The sequence below is a fragment of the Palaemon carinicauda genome, chromosome 16 (assembly GCF_036898095.1).
Source record: "Palaemon carinicauda isolate YSFRI2023 chromosome 16, ASM3689809v2, whole genome shotgun sequence".
NCBI lineage: Eukaryota > Metazoa > Arthropoda > Malacostraca > Decapoda > Palaemonidae > Palaemon > Palaemon carinicauda.
The window spans coordinates 124861772-124883425 of record NC_090740.1 but is presented as its reverse complement, the minus strand read 5'-3'; the positions used below and the strand labels follow the sequence as shown (position 1 = coordinate 124883425).

Genomic DNA, 21654 nt, shown 5'->3' with positions numbered 1-21654 from the left:
TCTTCAGTATGCTTGTACAGTTGGACGCAGGAATTCTTGCTACACCTCGTTTTGAAGTAGTGCATCCAGCCACACCCTTACTGCGGAGAGAGTTCCTGCGTTTAGCCCCATCCACCACCTCTGCCATCTCTTCCTACACTGTCTGGTTGGTTACTTGCCGCAGAGTAAGCGTGTGACCAGGGTCACTTCTCTGGAGCTAGGTGTGTCAGGGAATCCTGTGTCCAACTGTACATCCCTTTGGATTTTGAACCTCTGAGTAGAGTCAGATTTTTCCAGGTAAGGTCCATAATTTTCTCTAATCTGGAAATTTGGAAAAATTCCAGCATCTCGAGATGATGTTGATATTGAGTCCAGGTCTGTGCACCACAGAGATGAGTTGAGATACGTACGGTTTATAAACTTGGAATTCAGAGGTCAGATTTACGTATTTGTTCTGCCAAGGAAAAAAAAAAAAGGTCCTCTGTCAAAAGCACGTGAAGCACTATTTATTTCACCTAAAGCATATTTATCGATTTCATTAGTGGGTGAAACAACGCCACCAACATATTTCGTACCACGTGCAGCTGTGCATCAGCATCAGCGAAAACAGGCATATTTTGATTTGGTTAACTTTATGAACTATGCCTTCTGGCAAGCCAAGTGCCTTATATATTGAAGATAGGGTGTCTGAAATGTATTGCATTGACTGAATTGTAGGCTGAAATTGCAGCGCCATTAGTATATTGTAAGGGTGGTATTTGTGTATAATCGTCTGATGTTGAATAGGTTACCATTAATTCGGCATTCAATTTAGATCCCGTCTTCTTCTCTTAAGTTTGAGATGCAATGGAGTCATTATCGAGGAGATAAACAAATTGAAAAGGAAAGGTTTCAGAACATCATCCTGCTTTACTCCCATTTCCACAGAGAAAGTGGAGCAATCCAAGCCACCAGTACTGACTTGCTTCCACGACAATTCTATCCTGTTCGTAATACTAGGCAGACAGTTAATTCTAATAGTCAGGCCTTCTCCATCATAAGGCTCAATACTACACAGTATTCTAGAAGTTTTATTCCAGCTGTTACCAAGTTGTGAAATGATCTTCCTAATCGGGTTGTTGAATCAGTGGAACTTCAAAAGTTCAAAGTTGCAGCAAATGTTTTTATTTTGACCAGGTTGACATGAGTCTTTTTATAGTTTACATATGACATATCTATTTTGACGTTGTTAATAGTTTATATATGACATATCTGTTTTGACGTTGTTACTGTTTTTAGATTGATTTATTGTTAATTTGTTCTCATCATTTATTTATTTCCTTATTTCCTTTCCTCACTGGGCTATTTTTCCCTATTGGAGCTCTTGGGCTTATAGCATCTTGCTTTTCCAACTAGGGACGTAGCTTAGCTAATAATAATAATAATAATAATAATAATAATAATAATAATAATAATAATGTGTACTCATATTTATGGAGGAGGTTGTTTTAGAAAAAAAGAAAAAAAAAAACTCCTGTGTTCTTTATGTTGTTTGCGTTTGAATGTGATTTTTCTAGTTCCAGTTTAACCTCTTCCTTTTTCTCCTCTAGAATGTTGGAAATTCCTATTAATACTGCTAACTATTACAATGTAGTGTCAGGATCCTTAACTTTTCGCTTCTGTATTTCCTCTGTATTTGATAGGAACTGCATATTTTGCAAGTACCTTCCATAGGAGCTCGCGTTGCCTTAGTAAGGTCAATAATGATTATATATGAGATTGTATTTTGCTCTCGATATTTCTTCTGTAATTCTCTTAAAGTAGAATAATATTGGTAGTCCATCATTCTTTCCTAAAACAGCGCTGGGCCTCTAATAGCACATATTCAGATTTATGTTTAGTTAAGCTTAAGAGCAAATCTAGTTAGTATCTTGCTAGCTGTAGATAGAGGGAAAATATTTCAGCTGTTGTTTTAGTCGCTTCTCTGCCATTTTATCCTATTGATTGAAGTGATTTTAGTGTATCCAGGATTTTGGTATTCTTTCTTTTATAAGGTACAGATGATCTATTGTGTCCTTGATAAAGTACTGCAGAACATACATAAACACACACTCACACACATACTCGTACACAAACACACACACACACACACACACATATATATATATATATATATATATATATATATATATATATATATATATATATATATATATATACTGTATATATATATATATATATATATTATATATATATATATATATATATATATATATATATATATATATATATATATATATATATATATATATATATATATATATTATATGTGTGTGTATATATACAGTATATATATGCACATATACATATCGACATTTATATATCCACAAATGTTTTTATGTTGACCAGGCTGACATGAGTCGTTTTATAGTTTATATATGACATATCTGTTTTTGACGTTGTTAATAGTTTATATAGGACATGTCTGTTTTGACGCTGTTACTGTTTTTAGAATGATATATTGTTAATTTATTCTCATCATTTATTTATTTCCTTATTTCCTTTCCTCACTGGGCTATTTTTCCATGTTGGAGCCCTTCGGCTTATAGCATCTTGCTTTTCCAACTAGGGTTGTAGCTTGGCTAATAATAATAATAATATAGACACACATTATATATATATATATATATATATATATATATATATATATATATATATATATATATATATATATATATATATATATATATATATATATACACACACACGCACGAGATTGAATAAGTCTGTCCAAAATAAAAGCAGTTTACTTCAAAGTATTTCCAATGACATATAAACAAGAAATATAAAAAAATGGGTAACCAATTGAGGCATTGCAAAACTGAAAGCTATCATATAAACGAATAATGAATATTAAACAGAAAATGGCAAGTGTGTGTGCGAGATATTTTTTTAATCATGAATGAAGTGACGAGTCTTAATTAAACCAAAACAGTATGAGGGTTGTGGTGGCTGGGTGGTAGCGTCCTTGCCTGGCCATTGCCAGACTTCGGTTCGAGTCCCGCTCAAACTCGTTAGTTCTTTTGGTCGCTGCAAGCTCACCATCCTTGTGAGCTAAGGGTGCGGGGTTTGGGGGAGCCTATATGTCAATCTGCTGAGTCATCAGTAGCCATTGCCTGGCCCTCTTTGGTCTTAGCTTGGGGGGAGAGGGGCTTGGGTGCTGATCATATGTATATATGATCAGTCTAGGGCATTGTCCTGCTTGATAAGGCAATGTGACTGTCCCTTGCCTCTGCCATTCATGAGCGACCTTTAAACCTTTAAACATCTCATTCCTTAGTGAAGAAAAAGATTAAACTGATTTGTTATCTCTCTGAAGTGGCAATATATTAATAAATTTCATGATTCTAATCGAGTGTTTTGCACAAAGAGTACTGGAGATTTTTTTTCCCTTATGATCTGCCTTTAAAGTTATTTGGCTCGAAATGGTGGTGATTGATGTGAGAGGCTGGCCCGGGGATGCAGTTTACGGTTTCATTATCGTCTTTCATTTATAAGAAAGTTTTTAAATGTATTAATAGGTTTCCCTAATTGGCTTTTATTTCTGGTTTTTTGAATAATTGGGAATACTGTGTTGTAACCCTACCTATGTTGTAGAAAAGATTAATAATAGTCTTATGGTGACGGTTTCCTAATGACCTCCTCCAATGAAATTGGAACGAGGTTATGTTTTACCCCCTGTTTGTGTGTTTGTGCTTTTTATGTGTTTGAAAACAGCTTCATGACCAGTTTTAATCGTAATATAATGAAACTTGTAGGGATTAACTCTTATGGAAAAAGCTGGAATTGATTAAATTTTTTGATGTCAAGGTCATAGGTCAAGGTCAAGGTCAACCAAATTTCCTATTCACGTAATCAGCCATAAGTTGGACATCGTTGTCACAGAGACTTCAAACTTGGTTCATATTTGAGTGTATGAAAATCCACGCCAATTAAGACATGTTAATGTCAAAGATCAAGGTCGAGCAAAAGGTCGAGAAATAACCTGCCGCGGCGGAGGTCTGCGCACTACTGAGTGTCCCTCTAGTTTCGAAATAGTGATTTATAGTAACGCTTATTGTTTCTCGCATCTCTGTCAATTCATCACCTTTATGACGAAGAGAAGAGAGGCCAAATGACGATGCCAAACTTTCATTGCAACAGCTGGAAGAGCAGCTTCTCTCATTTCATGATCCCCACGTAAGAGCAGCAGTGCCGGTTGGGCGAAACAGCTTTATCGGGAACGAACTGGGAGAAGCGAAATCTCAGCTTCCAGTTTCCCGGTCGCTTGTGGATAGAGTCGTGGAAAAGATAAGGATGTCATAGCCTCGTGCGTTGCCGGTTTATATCCAGGAACAGAGATGTTCGTTTCCCTTCCAGGCAGCTATTTTATCTAAGGGGTTTAATAGGGGTTCGAGTTAGGCTTCAATGGCATTTCTCGTTTCCCCCGCAAAAGTGACGTTTCAACCGAATACTTAACCCGATGAGAGGAGAGTTTGCTGTAACGTTTGGTGGATGATCCAGGTTCATTTTGCTTCGTCACCATAGAGTAGTCGAGTTGTTTGTACGCATGCGCAGTGCCACGGCCAGGTGATCGATCGAGCGAGCGAGTCAGTATGCGTGTAGTCTGTGAGGAAAGTGCTGGTCCGCGACTCCAGTCCCGAAGAGAGTTGTGTGGCCTCGCGTGCTTCTTCTTCTCTTGCTCACCTGGACCAAAGCGCCCCCACCCCCCTACCCCCTCCACTTTCAACACACGTATCCACCCACCAACAACAGGTACGTTGAGAGACACACCCCTCTGCCACGCCCACCTGATGCTTCATCTACACCTCTCGTACCTCACCCCACCCCCCTGCCCTCATTTCCCCTCTTGTTCCATTCAGAAATTCGCTGGAACACTCATTTCTATCGTAACGTCGAAGTTGAGAAAGAGCGCGCGGCCATGAGACGCCGACGCCAGATGGAAAGCCGAGATGGCTCTCAGCGCCAGGATATAATTTTACATTTACTGCCGTCAAAGTCTTCCTTTTGCCATGGAAGGTGATTCCACTTGAGAAACGAGAGACTTCGCTGTTTAGATCGTTTCCAGACATACTATGTTCTCATCACAGTTACTTACTTTGATGGCTGCTTTTCCGGTCCCATACAGCAGGAGAACCCCTCTCTACAGGACCTCCGCTGTCGTTTTACCTTGTTCGTTCAGAGTATTTATCGTTTCAGATCACGTATTGTTCATTTACTGTTAAATCCCCACTGTTGTAAGACTGTTTAAATAAGAAAGTCTTAAGTTTCCTCTTGAAAGCCTTAATGTCTTCAATCATTTTCTCATACAGCGATGCTCACCCGTAATCCATTACTAGATGTATCTGTTCTTATCACTCCAGCCAGAAGGAAAACTGTTCATCAAATGAGTCTTTAAAACGCTTGTGATAAGATCCCTCTTATTGTGAAATGCTTCCTGGAATCGCAACTGGAAATGCTATGTCGCAATATGGATCTGGGGTCGTTGGGGGCGCCTTTTTCTCTATGGATTTTAGAATTTTTTTTTTCGTGTGGCTACATTGCTTTTGGTTTAGCTTTTGCATTCTCTATATGGTCTAACATTTTCCACCTTAAGAGCGATATATTTTGACTCGTAAGGGATGAAAACAATGTATTGTTTTCATGCATATGTTAGGCTATAATGAGATATTTTTTCTGTGTATGCAGCTGTGGAAAGCTGTTTCTTAAATTAACATCCCCTAATCGTGTTCCGTTTGAGAGTATGAAGCGCATGAGCAATCAGAACAAGGTTAAAGAAACGTGTAAAACCATTATACTTTTGTATGCACACAAACGAACGAATTTACTATTGATTTAACATCCGTGAAAATATCTAATTAAAAATCTTGCTACAACGCTACAAATTATGTATTTTACCTATACTTGAGCATAAGTTCTTTTTGGATAATTTATCCATATGTTTCAGCTTTCAGGTTTTTATGTCTTTTTGGAATAGAATAGCTTATATTTATACGAAGACTAAGGTTGCCATGTATGTACTGAATGACATAAGGTAAAAGGAAACAACTATAACAGTGTTATGATTATAACAAACTGATAATGTATAGTAGGTATAAAAAGTTAGGTGTTCATAAACAGGTTATATAGTATAGCCAGAGATGGCATTTCTATCTAATATAACAACTTGGTATTGTTTTAAAAACCATGAGTTATTAAATGACGAAATAACTAACATCATATTCAACTTTGAAAAAAAAAATCTTTGTGTTGAAATAGTCTTGTATTGTCCGTAGAGTTTTTTGAAATATCTTTGCTGCCTAAAGTATTCCATTTTTTTTTTAATGTACTGAATTTGATAAAGTATTCCATTTTTTTTAATGTAATGAATTTGATGAATCATTGAAAATATCCCTTGCAGTTTCGTATGGAAAAAAATCACTATAAAAAAAGGAACTTCGATAAATGTATTATTAATGTATTCATGTTATCATGACTGCTTAAGCACGACCCACGAATAATTTTCGAAATAGAAATCTATCATGATTTTCCAACAAAAGTTATGGTCATAGGAGTTTATTTTTAACTGTTCGGAAGAAAATATGGTATTAAGATATATAAAACAACGAAAATAAGAGCAACAATAATTATAACTAATTATAATGTTGTGGAGGTTGGTAGTGGTTGCCGATTATTATTATTATTATTATTATTATTATTATTATTATTATTATTATTATTATTATTATTATTATTATTACTTGCTAAGCTACAACCCTAGTTGGAAAAGCAGAACGCTTTAAGCCCAGGGGATCCAACAGGGAAAACTGCTCAGTGAGGAAAGGGAACAAGGAAAAATAAAATATTTTAAGAAGAGCAACAACAATAAAATAAATATCACTTTACAAACTATAAAACCTTTAACAAACAAGAAGAAGAGAAATAAGATATAAGATAGAACAGTGTGCCCGAGCTTACCCTCAAGCAAGAGAGATTTTACATGGACGAGTCACTTATACACCCACTCACACATCAAACATGCGCGCACACATCCACACATGACCACGCACTCACGCACATACAAAACACCTACACATGCACACACACCCACACATATATGCAAATACCCTAACATGCTAAAATAACCCGCGCATGTACACAGCACTTACATGTACACTCGCCTACACATGCACACACACCCACATATTTGTGCAAATATCCAAACATGCACAAGTAACACATATAGCAGTAAATGGCTCTTTGAAGTTATTTTTTATTTTTTTTTTTTGGAAATGAATGAAGTGTATTACAAAAAAATGAATGAAGTATTTGTAAATTTATTAGATTGCATGAAACTGAATTTGTTATAGTTTTGAAACAATTTTATATGTGCTTGGAGAATGTTTCGAAGCAATAACCTCTTGTTCATTTTATTATCGGTAGAAAACCTGTATAAACTCGAGAGAACGTTAAAACTTCCGGCAGTGATTTACTGATTAATAAAGAAACTAACCAATTAGCTGTACAAAAATGAACAAGAATGTCTTGGAAAACGCGTAAATCAAAGTAGAATAAGTGTGCGTGATAGCAAAGTAGTAAGATTAGACTCTAACCTAACTTTTGATAGGGAATAAAAATCGCACAGTACAAAAAAAAAAAAGGTGGGGGAATATACTTGATTCATTTGAATCTAGATGGCGTGGTAGTATCAGTCTGTAATAAAAATTGAAATATGGCGTACAAATAAACATTCCATCTCATGTCGTAGACAAAAATAAGAGGGAGGGTCAAGTTTCGAATGATAAATGTAATTTATCGAAGGATAACAAAATCAATAAAAGCTAACTGTCAGTTTTTGACTTGATTAAAAGGTTTCGGAAGTGTGCGCTCGACGCTGACCTAAGATCTCTTTGAAAAAAAAATTCAGGGAAAAGTAACATTGATGTCTCGCGAGGTCCCCAACTCCTTTGAAATCTGAACAGGCTTTTAAAATCTGAGATCTGGAATTTGAGACTTACTTCTGAAGTATGCCTTCATTTCTATTCGTATAGGAAAGATAAAGTTAAAATTACATTTAATTTTGTTTCCATTTTAGTCTGTCTTAGGTTTCAAGATCTGGGATCAGTGAGTTCCAGATGTAGAGTAGGGCTACGTTTTAGTTTAATCAACCGTAAATGTTTATCTAAAATAATCTTAGTTATTGACAGTTTGAAATTATACAATTTGTAAGACAGCTTCAGATATGTCGGCAATACTACAAATGATGTATAAATGCGTTCATAACTCGATTTATAACAAGCTAGATACTTTTATCGTTACCTGTATCTACTGTATTTCTTTTCCGTTAATAATTGTCATTAAAGCCAAGTCCAACTGTGAATGGATGCTGAAAAGTTCTCCCATCGAACTAAACACAATTCGCAAAGCAAATTAAAGCTCAAAGTAAAAGATATCCACAGCCAAACTTAATTGACTTAGCCAGACGTAATTTTAGTCGTCTGGAAGCTTTTAAACGTTGAAGATTTTGTCTGAGAAAAGATCTGGCAGTAATTTTAGTTTTTTTGGAAGCATTTTAAACGGTATAGATGCTGTCAGAGCAAAGATCTGGCTGTAATTTTAGTTCTTTGGAAGCATTTTAAATGGTATAGATGCTGTCAGAGCAAAGATCTGGCTGTAATTTTAGTTTTTTGGAAGCATTTTAAACGGTATAGATGCTGTCAGAGCAAAGATCTGGCAGTAATTTTAGTTTTTTTGGAAGCATTTTAAACGGTATAGATGCTGTCAGAGCAAAGATCTGGCAGTAATTTTAGTTTTTTGGAAGCATTTTAAACGGTATAGATGCTGTCAGAGCAAAGATCTGGCAGTAAATTTAGTTTTTTGGAAGCATTTTAAACGGTATAGATGCTGTCAGAGCAAAGATCTGGCAGTAATTTTAGTGTTTTGGAAGCATTTTAAACAGTATAGATGCTGTCAGAACAAAAATCTGGCAGTAATTTTAGTGTTTTGGAAGCATTTTAAACGGTATAGATGCTGTTAGAGAAAAGATCTGGCAGTAATTTTAGATTTTTGGAAGCATTTTAAACGGTATAGATGCTGTCAGAGCAAAGATCTGGCAGCAAATTTAGTTTTTTGGAAGCATTTTAAACGGTATAGATGCTGTCAGAGCAAAGATCTGGCAGTAAATTTAGTTTTTTGGAAGCATTTTAAACGGTATAGATGCTGTCAGAGCAAAGATCTGGCAGTAAATTTAGTTTTTTGGAAGCATTTTAAACGGTATAGATGCTGTCAGAGCAAAGATCTGGCAGTAATTTTAGTGTTTTGGAAGCATTTTAAACAGTATAGATGCTGTCAGAACAAAAATCTGGCAGTAATTTTAGTGTTTTGGAAGCATTTTAAACGGTATAGATGCTGTTAGAGAAAAGATCTGGCAGTAATTTTAGTTTTTTGGAAGCATTTTAAACGGTATAGATGCTGTCAGAGCAAAGATCTGGCAGCAAATTTAGTTTTTTGGAAGCATTTTAAACGGTATAGATGCTGTCAGAGCAAAGATCTGGCAGCAAATTTAGTCTTTTGGAAGCATTTTAAACGGTATAGATGCAGTCAGAGCAAAGATCTGGCAGCAAATTTAGTTTTTTGGAAGCATTTTAAACGGTATAGATGCTGTCAGAGCAAAGATCTGGCAACAAATTTAGTTTTTTGGAAGCATTTTAAACGGTATAGATGTTGTCAGAGCAAAGATCTGGCTGTAATTTTAGTTTTTTTGGAAGCATTTTAAACGGTATAGATGCTGTCAGAGCAAAGATCTGGCAGCAAATTTAGTCTTTTGGAAGCATTTTAAACGGTATAGATGCAGTCAGAGCAAAGATCTGGCAGCAAATTTAGTCTTTTGGAAGCATTTTAAACGGTATAGATGTTGTCAGAACAAAAATCTGGTAGTAAATTTAGTTTTTTGGAAGCATTTTAAACGGTATAGATGCTGTCAGAGCAAAGATCTGGCAGTAATTTTAGTGTTTTGGAAGCATTTTAAACAGTATAGATGCTGTCAGAACAAAAATCTGGCAGTAAATTTAGTTTTTTGGAAGCATTTTAAACGGTATAGATGCTGTCAGAGCAAAGATCTGGCAGTAATTTTAGTGTTTTGGAAGCATTTTAAACAGTATAGATGCTGTCAGAACAAAAATCTGGCAGTAAATTTAGTTTTTTGGAAGCATTTTAAACGGTATAGATGCTGTCAGAGCAAAGATCTGGCAGTAATTTTAGTGTTTTGGAAGCATTTTAAACGGTATAGATGCTGTCAGAGCAAAGATCTGGCAGCAAATTTAGTTTTTTGGAAGCATTTTAAACGGTATAGATGCTGTCAGTGCAAAGATCTGGCAGCAAATTTAGTTTTTTGGAAGCATTTTAAACGTTATAGATGCTGTCAGAGCAAAGATCTGGCAGCAAATTTAGTTTTTTGGAAGCATTTTAAACGGTATAGATGCTGTCAGTGCAAAGATCTGGCAGCAAATTTAGTTTTTTGGAAGCATTTTAAACGTTATAGATGCTGTCAGAGCAAAGATCTGGCAGCAAATTTAGTTTTTTGGAAGCATTTTAAACGGTATAGATGCTGTCAGTGCAAAGATCTGGCAGCAAATTTAGTTTTTTGGAAGCATTTTAAACGTTATAGATGCTGTCAGAGCAAAGATCTGGCAGCAAATTTAGTTTTTTGGAAGCATTTTAAACGGTATAGATGCTGTCAGTGCAAAGATCTGGCAGTAATTTTAGTGTTTTGGAAGCATTTTAAACAGTATAGATGCAGTCAGAGCAAAGATCTGGCAGTAATTTTAGTGTTTTGGAAGCATTTTAAACAGTATAGATGCTGTCAGAACAAAAATCTGGCAGTAAATTTAGTTTTTTGGAAGCATTTTAAACGGTATAGATGCTGTCAGAGCAAAGATCTGGCAGTAATTTTAGTTTTTTGGAAGCATTTTAAACGGTATAGATGCAGTCAGAGCAAAGATCTGGCAGCAAATTTAGTCTTTTGGAAGCATTTTAAACGGTATAGATGCAGTCAGAGCAAAGATCTGGCAGCAAATTTAGTCTTTTGGAAGCATTTTAAACGGTATAGATGCAGTCAGAGCAAAGATCTGGCAGTAGTTTTAGTTTTTTTTTTTTTTTTTTTGGGGGGGGGGGGGGGAAGCATTTTAAACGGTATACAGTAGATGCAGTCAGAGCAAAGATGTTGCTGTCAGAACAAAAATCTGGCAGTAATTTTTGACTTCTCGCAGACGTCAATTGAAATAAGAGGAAGAAATGTTTTTCATTGGCAGTTTAGAGCGAATGATTCTGGAGATGTTGACCTGACAGAACCAGGTTACTGTTGTTAAGATGCTTTTGTTCAGGTCCTAGCAATCGATAAGCAATGCAGTTCCGGGGGATTTTGGGGGCCGGAAGGGGTGGGGAACGAGTTATTGTAGAGGCCTCCCTCCCCTTTAACCCTGATGAGTTGGTGGTAAATTTCAATGTATATAGACATACTTTCATTTACTGACCCTACTTTGGAGGCCTCCTTCTCTTGGAGGCCCAGGGGGACATTTTCAAAAAGCCCCCCCCCCCCCCCCCTGTCTCCCCTTAGCTACGTCATTGATTATTGCAGTTGTACCAAAGAATCTCAAATTTACATTATGTATTTTCCTAATTTAGTTTAACTGGGATTTCTAAATCACGAATGGTTAAAGAGTATAAAGTAAAACAAAAATGAAAGGAAAATGTTACGTTTGGGACATTCAAAGATTTCGTCATTGATTATTGCAGTTGTACCACAGAATCTCAAATTTACATTATTTATTTTCGTAATTTAGTTTAACTGGGAGTTCTAAATCACGAATGGTTAAAGGGAGAGTATAAAATAAAACAAAAATGAAAGGAAAATGTTACGTTTGGGACATTCAAAGACTTGGTTTTGAAATTTCCCGGTGTCTATGAAAATTCGTACCTGATAAACCCCAACCTGGGACTTGCATGACGAGGACAATTTTCATAGCAGTCTCACGTTTACTTTCACTGTTGTTAAGCCTGGTAGGAAGTTATAAAGGTTGGTTTTCTTGTGATGAGGAGGATAAAGATTTAGTTTTATTTCACGAAATAATGAAGCAACTCATTTGACTTTGAAACCCTTTAGTCTTATGAAAATTTCTTTCTAATGAGAGGCGTTCCTCGTGTTTACATTTAAAAATTTGCAGTAAAAACGGTAAATGCCTGTCAACATTCTTTCCAGAATTTTTAGTCTTAAAAACGGATATATTGACGTAAAGGAGTGATATTACGGTCACCAACCCGTAAAATCTAAGAACAAGCATGGTAAAGTTACGGTCGCCTTTTTTTTTTTTCTTTTTTTTCTTTTTTTTTGATAAAGGCTGAGATCAGTATATTTTGCTGAACACTATATTTTTTACGGAGAATTTCCGATGAAAAACGGGTTTCTTTAAGAGTGTAGAACTCTGTTGAATGTGCTTTATGGAAAGATTATTTATTTATTTTTTGAAAACTAAATTGAATGGGGATTGTGTGCGCCAGGATACTGTGTCCTCAACTTCTTTTTAAGAAATGCAGGTATAAATGTAATACGATTTGAGGTGCAGCTTTCTTGTCTTTTCAACAAGATTGTTTCACCATTAATGAGTCTTATCATATACCTAGTTTTAGCTATTAAATAGCACAAGTGTTTCTTATCTTCTGATTAGAGAAACATTGTAGCAGTTTAGTGCCTTAACCGTAGGAGTTGGTAATGCTGCTGCATTCATAATGCAAAAGACAAAAGTGCAGGAAAAAAATAACATTAAGACCGGTGGTCATAAGGCCTTCTTCAATTTCCTTTTATCCCCTATAATTTGTTCATTTAAATGGGAAGTGTTGTTTTCCATTACACGTTTATCCGAAATATTTAAAATCCCAAAATTAGTCCTTTTTTTTTTTTTTTTTTTTTTTTTTTTTTTTTTTTTTTTTTTTTTTTTTTTTTTTTTTTTTTTTAGTAAATAGTAATTTGTCTCTATGTCAAGAAAGATCGAAATGTCCCCTCCCTCAAAAAAAGAAAAAGAAAATACTAAATGCAATTGTAACTAATAAGAGTATTTCCTTTTGAACTTTTTAATTTCTCATAAATTGTAATATTAACATAAAAAGAACATCATATAATATAGAAAAAAGGATCTTAATAAGGAAAATCAGATTGAGTCTGGCTGTAGATGCATCTCTGGTTTTTACCATGTCTGAATTATTAAGCCCATGTAGAAGACCCTTCTTATCAAGCTAAATCTTTAGCCATGGTAAGCAGCTCTTCTAGGAGAAGGACACTCCAAAATCAAACCATTGTTTTCTAGTCTTGGGTAGTGCCATAGCCTCTGTACCATAGTCTTCCTTTGTCTTGGGTTAGAGATCTCTTGCTTGAGGGTACACTCGGGCACACTATTCTATCTTTTTTCTCTTCCTCTTGTTATTTTGAAGTTTTTATAGTTTATATATGAAAGATTTATTTTAATATTATTGATCTTTAATTTCTCTTCTAGTTTTCCTTATTTCCTTTCCTCACTGGGCTATTTTCCCTGTTGGAGCCCTTGGGCTTATAGCATCCTGCTTTTCCAAATAGGGTTGTGGCTTAGCAAGTAATAATAAAAGTAATGATAATAATAATAATAATGATTATGATTATAATTATACTTATAATAACTGGACACATTTATGAACTTGTGATAATCTTTGGCACCTCTTGTTCTAACTAGTTCAAACATATGACTTTCATAACTATGGATATGATCTACTACCACAGATAAAAGTTCTTGATAGGTTTTGAGTGAAGCTAGGCCTATAATGTGCGGCGTTCCATAGGCTCGTGTTTGGGACCTTTATTGGATATCTTCTTTGTTAACAAGGTCGAAGCACCAATAATGCAATGCTTGCAAATTTCTAAATCATTCTTTTCATACGCATAAATTCCTGTTAACCTTCAGAGATCTTTAGTCAATTTTTTTTAGCGAGGCAGATTTGTACCGACTCGCAGCGGTGCCCTTATAGCTCGGAAAAGTTTCCTGATCGCTGATTGGTTAGAATTATATTGTCCAACCAATCAGCGATCAGGAAAATTTTCCGAGCTAAAAGGGCACCCCTGCGAGTCGGTGCATATCTGCCTCTCTAAAAGAAAATTGACGATAGAATAAACCAGTCCGTGTGGTTGTCAATGTGGTAATTAGTTGAACTTACTAATTATGATTAGCTATGATTCACTGTGGACATAACACTGTACATATTGATTTTGAATATTTTGTTACGATCAGTGCTAACTTCGATTCAAATTAAGGGTTTCAGTAGCTATAAAATTCTGTTTTTTAATGCAATGTAATTCAGATTTTTAGGTTTTCAATGCTATATATCGTTTTTTTTTTTTTTTTTTTTTTTTTTTTTTTTTTTTTTTTCAGTGCTATATGATCATATTTTTTTTCAATCCTATATAATTCAGATATTTTAGTTTTCAATGCTATTTATGTTTTCAATGCTATTGCATTTAAATTTTTTTGGGGCTTTCATTGATTTCTGATAATTTGGTTTTCAATGCTATTTAATTCGAAATTTTGGGTTTTGCATACGATATAATTCTGATAATTTGGTTTTCAAAGCTATTTTATCCAGATTTTTTAAATTTTCAATTTTATTTAATATTTGTGGATTTCAATACTATTTAATTCAGATTTATTTTTCAAAGCTATTTAATTATATTTTTGGGCGTTTCAATGCTAATTCAGATTTTTTCAATGCTATTTAATTCAGATTTTTGAAGTTTCATTGATATTTAATGCAGATTTTTAGGTACTATTTCATTCAGATTTTTTAGTTTCAGTGCTGTTTAATTCAGATTTTTTCAATGCTATTTAATTCAGATTTTAGGTGTTTCAATGCTATTTAATTCAGATATTAGGTGTTTCAATGCTATTTAATTCAGATATTAGGTGTTTCAATGCTATTTAATTCAGATTTTAGGTGTTTCAATGCTATTCAATTCAGATTTTTCCAATGCTATTTAATTCAGATTTAGTTTTCAATGCTATTTAATTCAGATTTTAGGTGTTTCAGTGCTATATAATTTAGATTTTAGGTGTTTCAATGCTATTTAATTCAGATTTTTCCAATGCTATTTAATTCAGATGTTTTGGTTTTCAATGCTATTTAATTCAGATTTTAGGTGTTTCAATGCTATTTAATTCAGATTTTTCTAATTCTATTTAATTCAGATATTCTGATTTTCAATGCTATATAATTCAGATTTTTTCCAATGCTATTTAATTCAGATATTTTGGTTTTCAATGCTATTTAATTCAGATTTTGGAGGTTTCCATGCTATATCATTCATATATTTTTTTTTTTTACCGTTTCATTACTGAGACACTGTTTCATTGTCAGATTACCAACAAAATCGTCAGTTCTTTGTCAGTTAGAAAACATTACTCGAAATGATGGTTCCTTTTTTCATTAGTAGTGTTTATGGTTGAGAATTTCAATGGAAGGTTGCTTGCTTGGTAACCCTCATTAAGGTTCAATTTGAAATGAATATTTAGATATAGTTTGTAACGTTCGTAACGTCATACTTTCAGTTCCTATCGCCAGATGTCTCTCGAGTGATTTACTGTAATTCTATTGATAATTACAAGTTTAAGTTGAGGCTAAGTGGATACCTTACCTATTGTGCCACTTTGCCTTTATTATTTGTTTCTTACCCGCTTTTTATCAGTTAATATTAAGTGTTTATTACTTCCGCCATGGAGGTTATAAAATCAAGTCCGTTTATTTATTTGTCTGTGTATCTGTCTGTGGACAGGATTACGTCAAAACTACATGACGGATTTTGGCGATATTTTCACCGTTTATAGATTTATGGTCATGGACGACCCCAATCTAATTTTGAAGATGATTCGTATCAAGATCACGATTCTGTATCAACATTGCACTTTTTTACCATCTACAGTCAACATGTGAAATGGGGATTTGGTGTCCGTAGACTTTAGTTAAATGTTATAGCAGATTCATCCCTGGTCAGCACATGAAAAGCGAAGTGTTTCGTCCGTAGGCTTAAGTTAGATGTTGGCAATCTTCATTGGCGGAGGTCTGAAATCTCTGATTGCTCTTGTTAAGTATGTTTGTGTATATATATATATATATATATATATATATATATATATATATATATATAGATATATATATATATATATATATATATATATATATATATATATATATATATGTGTATATATATATATAAATATATATGATTGATATCAAAGATTCAGAGATTCACACCACGATTCAGCAAAAGGGACGTAATTTTTTTTTTTTTTTTTTTTTTTTTCATTTTTAGTTTTTGGGTCAGGTAGAAAGTTTTATATGATAGTTTCTATAATGGAAATATTGATATATTTTCAGGTATTAAATATTTGAAATCTGTCTGTATATCACAAGATCATAAGTAGATAAAATGATGTTTTTATAGTTTATATAGGAAATATTTATTTTAGTGTCACTGTTCTTAAAATATTTGAATTTTCCTTGTTTCCTTTCCTCACGGGGCCATTTTCCCTGTTGGGGGGCCCTGGGTTTATAGCATCCTGCTTTTCCAACTAGGGTTGTAGCTTAGCATTTAATAATAATAATAATAATAATAATAATAACTTGTTTAATCAGAATTTGATGGATTATTTAATGTAGAATCTATAGTCTTGAGAAAAATATGAATATTCTGGAAATTTAGGAATTATACTATTCTAAAAATTGTATACTGAATTAGAGCTTAGGTAAAGTAATTAGGACAAAAATATAACTTTAGACAAAGGCAAAAGAAGAAATAGAATTGTTAACTCCAAGAACATTAGTATATTTGTCACATTTGAATATCTCCTGGGCATTCATTTTAATCAGGAAGATGTAGGCATGTTGGTATATTGAAAGGGATTGAATACACAGAGGTAGGTTGGGGAGGGTTACATCAATCTGTAGGTGATGAATGAAAGAGTTAAGTTAATGTAAAGTAAGATAGTGGAAAGTTGTTGCAATACGACTTTTTTTATTTTTTTTCATGAATGCTGAAGACTTTATCTTTTTAAAACTTAAATAATGGAAAGTGAAGCAATACGACTTTTTGTTTTTTTCATGAATACTGGAGACTATCTTTTTCAGATTTTGTTAACAGAAAATGAGAACCACTGACTATTGTTTTGGGGATTACATTTTCAGTCACATTTAATTTATAAGAGGTTATAGAAATTTTAAATGCTTGATTGCAGTAATTAAAATATTTAGAAAAGTGTTATTAGAAAACTATGGCACCTCTGTGCCATAGAAATATCTATCGTTCAAGGAACTAAGCTTAGGTAGCAGGGAACATAGTTGAGGCAAAATTTCAATATGAAATATTTATACTTGCACGATTAGTATCATTACTGATTTCTCTTATAGTTTTTAAGTGTGGAATATTGAGAAATTGTGGTGGCCTGATTGGTAACGTCTCTGCCTGGTGTTTGCCAGTCGGGGGTTCGAGTCCCGCCCAGACTCGTTAGTGCCATTAGTGGCTGCAACCTTACTATCCTTGTGAGCTAAAGTTGGGGGATTTGGGGGGGGGGGTTCTATAGATCTATCTGCTGAGTCATCAGCAGCCACTGCCTAGCCCTCCCTGGTCCTAGCTTGAGTGGAGAGGAGGCTTGGGCGCTGATCATGTAAAATATGGTCAGTCTCTAGGGTATTGTCCTACTTGATAGGGTAATGTCACTGTCCTTTGCCTCTGCCATTCATGAGCGACCTTAAAACTTTAAATGCATTGATTTAGACTTTTTGTAAGGATTGTATCTGCAAAATTTTGTTAACATTTATAGAGAAAATAAAGTTGAGAGCTTCAGTGTAGGTAAGCTGTAAATAAGACGTTTTGGTCAATGTGTAACTTTTCTTTTGCATCTGGAACTAGGGCAAGAAGAAAGCTTCTTAAGAGAGATAATGCCAGACTGTTGGAAATCTTCCAACGGGCAAACCTGGTAATCAATACTTTTTAAACATTATGGGTGCACCGAGCCACTTCGAGGAGTCTGTTCCCTTAGAAAGTAATGCATTCCGCTGAAAATATCTCGATTTCACCATATTTTCCTTTGTTCTGTGTGTTTTGTTTTTATGATTAACATAATGCTGGAATCATACTCGTTATTTCTCGCTTGAGGTTTTCTCCATTCTCCAGCCGATGGTCGTGAGCGAAAGTGTAGTGGCGTCACACTACGATCTCGCTGTTCGAGGAGCAAATAGGAAAAAGTTTGAACAAGACCGATCAGGTGACATTATCATGGCTTACAGAAATGTTCTTACTGTTAATTGTAGAACTCTATAACTACCACAGGATGAACAAAGCAAATTTATTATCTCTTGAGGTTTGTTGGACTCGAGATTGCCAAGCAAGCGCACGTCTTATTTGCAGCAGCAGCCATCTTGTTTGTTTACATCCGAAGTCATGCTGGCTGCTTCCCGTCCAGTCGGGAAGCCAATATCTCGAGCAACAAGATCCCGGTTTTCCATTTTCGACAGCAACGGCTCGCTGCTGGCGAAAAAAAGTTTAATGTATTTCCAGCTTAACGTGCGTGATTTGCATAGGAAAATTATGTTTGTGTGATAGAAAACGGGATGAAGTTAATTAGATATCTTTGGCGAAGAATTAAATTAAGCATTGTGCATATAATTGGAACTATTAAATACGTTTGAATTATATGTAAGAGGATTTCTTTTACTGCAGGGTAGTTTATGGGTAGGAAGAACTATAACTTATTTCCCTTACTTGCAAAAAATCCTGAAATAAGTGGTAATGATGATTCTGAAATCACATATATTTATTTTTATATCATCATAGATGTGGTTATGCACTGTATACATGTACAAGAAACGGATAATTGCAGTTCCTTATGCCATGTACAACTATATTATACTATAACAAATGGTAATTTTTCGGACTGGGAAAGTAGATTGAATATCAAAGAAAGAAAGAAAAAAAACATGAACATTTTCACCTTAGTAAGAAAAAATTACACTCAATAATAGAAAGAATTATACTTAACAAAGAAATAGGGACAGTCAATAAAAAGGTTTCTTTCTCTGCCATAACAACTCGATAGAACAACTCACAGAGGCAAAGAGAAACAGTCAAGAAATTCGTTTGGAGTTGAATCAACTCATTTACTCCACTGAGCGATTGACTATAGTGCTCTTGGCCTTTCAGCCGTCCGTGTTATGAGAAAAGACCTATTTTTTTTACACTACCGTTGTGTAATATGATAGATCCGTTGGACCGGGTGGAAGAAAATAGATAGCAATAGGGAGTCATATGTTGGAGATAAAATGAAAATAAAGGAGAACGGAGTGGAGGAAGAAAAAAAGAAACAAGACAATTTTTTTATGACCACAGAAAGAAAGAAATAAGACAATTTTTATGACTACAGAAGGAAAGAAACAAGATAATGTTTATTACCACAGAAGGAAAGAAAAAAAAAGAGACTTTTTTATTACCATAGAAGGAAGGAAAACAAGAAAAAAAATTATGACCTCAGAAGGAAAGGAACAAGACAATTTTTTTGTGATCATAGAAAGAAAGAAACAAGACTATTTTTCATGAACACAGAAGGAAAGAAAACAAGAAAATTTTCTGACCACGGAGAAAAGAAATAAGACCATCTTTTATGACCACAGAAGGAAAAAAACAAGACTTTTTTTTATTACCACAGAAGGAAAGAAAACAAAGATAATTTTTTATGACCACAGAAGGAAAAAAAGAAAGACTATTTTTTATGAACACAGGGAAAGAAACAAGACAATTTTTCATGACCACTGAAGGAAGGAAACAAGACTTTTTTATGAACACAGAGGAAAGAAACAAGACAATTTTTCAATACCAGAGAAGGAAAAAACAAGACAATTGTTTCTGACCACAGAAGGAAAGAAACAAGACAATTCTTTTATTACCTCAGGACAGAAATAAGACAATTTTTTATGACCACAGAAGGAAAATACATGACATTTTTTATAACCACAGAAGGAAAGAAACAAGACTATTTTTATGAACACAGAAGGAAAGAAGCAAGACTATTTTTTATGACCATTAAAGCAAAGAAACAAGACAAATTTTTGTGACCACAGAAAGAAAAATACAAGACTATTTTTTATGACCTCAGAAGGAAAGAAACAAGACAATTTTTATGGCCGCAGAATGAAAAAAAAAAAGACTTTATGACCACAGAAGGAAAGAAACAAGACATTTTTATGACCACAGAAGGAAAGAAACAAGACATTTTTATGACCACAGAAGGAAAGAAACAAGACAGTTTTTTATGACTACAGAAAGAAAGAAACAAGACAATTTTTATGACCACTGAAAGAAAAAAGACAAGACAATTATTTTATGATCACAGAAGGAAAGACACAAGACAGTTTTTTATAACCACAATGAAAGAAACAAAACAACTTTCTATGACTAAAGAAAGAAAAACCATGCAATTTTTTATGGCCACAGAAGGAAAGGATTAAGACAATTGTGTATGACCACAGAAGGAAAGAAACAACAATTTTTTTTTTCTTCCGCAGATGGAAAGAAACAAGAAATTTTTTTTATAACCACAGAAGGAAAGAAACAATAAAATTTTTTAGGACCACAGAAAGAATTTTTTTTTTTTATGACCACTGAAGGAAAGTAACCAGACAATTTTTATGACTACAGAAGGAAAGAAACAATACAATTTTTTAGGACCACAGAAAGAAAATTTTTTTTTATGACCACAGAAGGAAAGTAACGACAATTTTTATGACTACAGAAGGAAAGGAACAAGACAATTTTTAGGACCACAGAAAGAAAAACAACAACTTTTTTTTTACCACAGAAGGAAAGTAACAAGACGATTTTATATGACCACAGAAGGGGAGAAACAAGACAACTTTTTAGGACCACAGAAAGAAAAAAAAAATTTTTATGACCACAGAAGGAAAGTAACAAGACAATTTTATATGACTACAGAAGGAGAGAAACAAGACAACTTTTTAGGACCACAGAAAGAATTTTTTTTATGACCACAGAAGGAAAGTAACAAGACAATTTTATATGACATAGAAGGAAAGTAAAAAAAAAAAATATGACTACAGAAGGAAAGCCTTTCAATTTTTCTCTTAAAGTTGTTGCCCTCTCGCGACCAGTTGTAGTGAAAGTCCAGCCATAGGCTGTATTGACAAACCAGGGATTGAATGAAATTCCACCTCCTTCGGCCGCAAGATAAACCAAGACTGTTATAAAATGGGGCCAATGTAAGTTCTGTTGGGGCATGCTTGGAATCTTCTTTGCCTCGGCATTGAGGAAGCATCAGATTCCTCGCCAGAAAATAGCTAGGCGTCCTCTTTGCCCTTGCTGATTAAACTTCTGCAAAAGTTTATAAAAACGCCGAGAAATTTGTCTTCTTTTATTTATTTATTATTATTGATAGAAATTAATGATGCTCTAAAATTACGGATACAGTACTTATAGTTCTCGTAATAAGCTTCTGCAGAAGTTTATAAAAAATCTGAGGGAATTGTCTTTTTCTTTTATTTGTTTTTATTGTTATTAAAAATTAATGATGCTTTAAAATT

The 21654-nt window shown here is 34.2% G+C and overlaps 1 protein-coding gene across 3 annotated transcripts in view; it reads left to right on the top strand.

The window, feature by feature from the left end:
* The window catches only part of LOC137655133 (probable sodium/potassium/calcium exchanger CG1090), a 285489-nt gene that overhangs the window by 28892 nt on the left and 234943 nt on the right, over positions 1-21654 (top strand). Inside the window, exon 1 of one of the 3 annotated variants that reach the window (XM_068389009.1) lies at positions 4637-4773. The exons of the other annotated variants lie outside the window; for them this stretch is intronic. The gene's annotated coding sequence lies outside the window, so the exon portion shown is untranslated. Of the gene's footprint in view, positions 1-4636; positions 4774-21654 lie in introns of those variants that run through there. 3 annotated transcript variants of the gene reach the window in all.